Consider the following 4,520-nt stretch of genomic DNA (forward strand, 5'->3'; position numbering starts at 1 on the left):
AGAATTGAATCATCTCTTCATATCAGTAAAACAACAAGGAAATGATAGTACTAAATAAAATACTTGTTCAAGACCTTGATTGGACCCCTACTAGCCATGATAGACATTTCGTTAAACATATTGCAAATGTGTAATCTACAGGTGTAATTAACAGTTTTGAGCATAGGGGTCTCATACTTAGCTAAGAATCGCTAAGAACCATTGATGTCTCAACACATCAACTGCCATCCCATCGATTAGGTCATGGATAAATTGATCATTTAATTACAAGTAAAAACATGAGGAGATCCATACATGGTTGTTTTCATAAAACACATACATAACAAACATAATAAGGACATAAATACTCATGAAAGTACAACCATATAGACCACATACAATCCATCAAAATACTCATAGAAATACAAGGAGAAACAACCTTCCATTAATGATGCAAAATCCAAACCCGGGATGGGACTTCCATGTTCCACCCGACTGTAGAATGGCTGAGTCAAATCTCTCTTCAGTCATTCACCCCTGTGCCATATTCCAAGCATGCATGTGGGATCTCATAGAACACATCATTTGAAACTCATTCAGGGCTTCCAGAGGCCATCCACCTCAACCCATCAAACAATGATTCCACTTCACAGTTGGACATCACAACACCATCATCAAATTGGTCTCCATCCAAGCCTTCTAGGACTTCTAGAGCGTTTGTCCAACCAAGGCTTCCAGAACTAGTAACTCAACCCACCAAGGGCTTCTAGAGCTTTTTTCCAACCAAGGCTTCCAAGACTAGTAACTCAACCCAAGTTGTTATAGGGCTTCCAGAGCGTTTGTCCAACCAGGGCTTCCAAGACTATTAATTCAACTCAAGCTAAGGAGACATGAGAACCAACCAAAAACAAAAAATACAAGTAAACCCACAATTACCATGGTTATCCAGGAAATGGCAAGGCTAGGCAATCCACTGTCAATCCCACCCATCCTCCATGCCAATGATAGATCACAACCAAGAATCCACATGCATATGCCGTGCATGCCAAAAATAGTGAAGGAAACATACATGCGACTCGGTACCTACAAGAAAATATGATGTAGATGTTGATCTCGATGCCCTCTTGCGCTTTCCTTCTCTTCTTTTGCTTTCTTGCTCCAAAAATCTAGGTATGCCACGCCCTCCAAGAGTGCTTCAAGAAAACTCTAAGTCTCCAAGAGTATGAGAGAGAGAGAGAATAATGAGAGAGCTCCAAAATTGAACTGACAAAAGATTACCAACTGATCCTCTGAAGCCTTTTTATGAATGAGACCTCTATTTCCTTCATTTTCCATTATTTTCCTTTAATTTCCTCCTCACGCGCAACCTGTGATCTTTCACCTCCCTTTTCTCCTTATTTACATTATTTTCATAAATAATTGTGCCAAAATGCCATTTTGCCTTTCCAAAGCCTTAGCCATTGCCTTTGCCAATTTCCTTAGTCATAAACAATCTCAAGTGATCCCCATCACTAGGATTCTATCCAATATTCATCTTGGAATAAGTGTCCCATCATGTGTGGTTATTATTTTTCCCTTATTTACTTTTATTACACGGAATTTTCACCAGGGTTGTTACATTTCAAGCTGAATGTTGGGTAAGCATTGTAATGGGCATCACTTGTGGTTCAATAATGGCTATGGAAATTGGCAAAGGAAAAGAGGCAATAATTGGCATTTAATTATAAAAATAAAGGAAAATGGGAGAAAAGGAAGGTGAAGAGACACAAATTTGCATGCAAGGGAAATTAGAGGGAAAATGAAGGAAAATGAAGAAAAAGGAGACATCAATAATAAAAAGGCACTAGAGAAACAGTTTAAGGATTTTTGTAGTTCATTTTTGGATCTCTCCTTTCATTCTCTCTCTCTCATACACTCTTGCACACTTAGAGCATTCTTGGAGCACTTTAGCATTAACTTAGATTTGGAGAATGGAAAGAAAGTAAGCAAAGGAAGGAAAAGGATAAGAAAATGAAAGTGAAGGAAAGCAAGGAGAAAGGTTGGATCAACAACATCAGCAAGAAGATCTTGCATGTAACAGGTTCCATGTGTGATTTCTTTATTGGGGTGTGAATGCATGGTAAATGAATTTGTTTATTTGGTTCATTTGTTGTCATTAGCATGGGTTTTTCTTGATTTGACAATGGTTTCATCCTTTCCTTTCCCTTTCTTGGATAGTCATGGTTTGATGGGATTCATTCTTGGTTAAGCTTTGGATTGTTGAAAGGTTTTAAAACAGGGTGAGGTGGTCTCAGGAAAATCCCAAAGGTTGGGGGTGGATATGGTATTCTTTAGGAAGCCCTCTACAGGTGGGTGTAGACAGGGAAATTCCTCAAGGCATGGCTAAGGAATTTTGATGCATCCAAGCTTGGTTTGGTTTTGTGATCTCGGGACTGGTTTAGGTGATATTTCATTAGCTTGAGGGTGGAGGTGGTTTAAGCTCTAGATTCCCTATTTGTTTATGTCTTGGTTCATCCCATGAGATCCCACATTCATGCTTGGAATATGGCACGAGGGTGATTGGATAAAAGAAAGATTTGGTTCATCCCAATCAATGGTTGGGTGGTGCGTCGAAGTCCCTGACTTGGTTATCTTTTGCATATGTTAATACAAGTTATTTTCCTCATTATGATTCTGAGTACATGTATTGGTATTTTTTTGTAAGTCAATATTTTATTCATGGTTCCAAAAGGAGGTACATTACAAGGAAAACATAGGTATTCTCACCCCGAATAGGTTTGTTGAATACTACTAAAAGTAGATGATAGTGAAACAGAAAAACATAAAGAGACACAATCCAAAACTTAAGAGGCCATAAGCACCAGTAAACAGACATAACATATAAAACACCTGTATCCATGCTAGTCATCATAAGTGATGGTGGATGGGTGGTCCGGGGTTGTTCCAAGAGGCAGCGGAGGACGAAAGGAGCATTGGACATGCTCCTCGAAATGGGCCATCCAGGCCTCCAGCTTCTCAACCTTCTCTGATAACAAATTCTAGCCTCGCCAGACCACCACTACATGCTCCCGGACATGGCACTAGAAGTAATGCATTTTGTTCAAAGTTGTTATCAATTCAGTATGCTCCTCCTGTCGAACCCACTCTGAAGTCTCCAGACACTCTAGAATTGACTGAATCAAGTCTCAACATCACTCAACACAACAAACTTGTCGCTGACCATGACCACCATGACGCTTCGGAAAACGACGCCCAGATACACAATGATGAGTCGAGTCCCCCCGTTGTTGGAGAGGTGAAGTGTGGCTACCCCGACCCAACACTGAGCCCTTGCGCCTATAACCCCGAGCAGTAGCCCCTACTCTCCCAGAGCACCTCGACCACCCACCTCCTCTGGCCCCCGATGTTGTGTGATTCGACCCACCACCGCTCTGACCACCCTGAACCGGGCCACCGCTTCCACTCACCATCTCGAGCCTAGACCTGGACGTGTCCATGCTAGAACTACTCGAATTGGGTTGCACCTAGGTGGAGGAATGCCTCGAGCGAGGAACAGGGTGCATGGTTGGCTTCTCGACACCACTGGAATGAACAAAGGACTACCTGCCCGATATTTCCTGAACTTGCTGCATAGAAGGAGACACCATCGGCCCTGGCTGAACCTCCACACCCCACGACACCAAGAACACACAGTACCTAAAAAAAACACCCACCACGAGACATAAATATGCACCTACCCTAAAGTAGCCGCCCGCGAACCCCACTAACTAGAGCCCAAGATTTTCGCTCCAATGGCTCCACCCAGCAACACAAAAGCCTGTAAATGGATTGTAGAGGACCACTACTACTTTCCCATTCCAGAAAAAAACTAGTTCCCACCCGACTCAAACTAAAACCGTGCAAGATGAAATAAAAACAATAGAATACCATCCCAATCAGACAACCATACCCTGCATTTCTTGCACACTCACAATGGTGAAGCCCAATTCGAAAATTAACAACGACACACACCCAAAAGCAGGGGAGGAAACGCTGATGACGATGTCATCCCCTTGCCCAAATAGGGGAACCTTTGCAACTCCTGCTTATTCCCACAATGCCCACACCATAGACACTAATACTTGTGCATATGCAGAATGCCCAACAAACACCCTCTCCACCCTCCATAACATTGAGATGCCTGCCACCACCCTTGAGACCCAAGGCAACATGAAACCTCACACACCAAAATTTACTCTCTCTTGTAATCAAGGTGTTATGGGAGAGCAGGGAAGCTAGCCTGCCCACCTGAGGCCACCTGTCTAACATGAATGCCCACATGTTCCCTCGGGAACGCCATCCTCTCCGTTTCTCACCCCCATCGAGGAATGAGTACATGTATTAGTTATTAAGTGATCTTATGGCTGATTTTTCTTGGTTTCTATTTTGGTTATATGTTGGTTATATACATGGTTATATGATGTGCTCTAGTTATGGCTCTTGTTCATGATTTGATAATTTATTGAATGGTTGATGAATGCATGGGCTAACAAGTGTTGTTG

The sequence above is a fragment of the Pinus tabuliformis genome, chromosome 1_2 (genome assembly GCF_031772625.1).
Source record: "Pinus tabuliformis cultivar Carrire ecotype Pingquan chromosome 1_2, CPIR1, whole genome shotgun sequence".
Lineage (NCBI taxonomy): Eukaryota > Viridiplantae > Streptophyta > Pinopsida > Pinales > Pinaceae > Pinus > Pinus tabuliformis.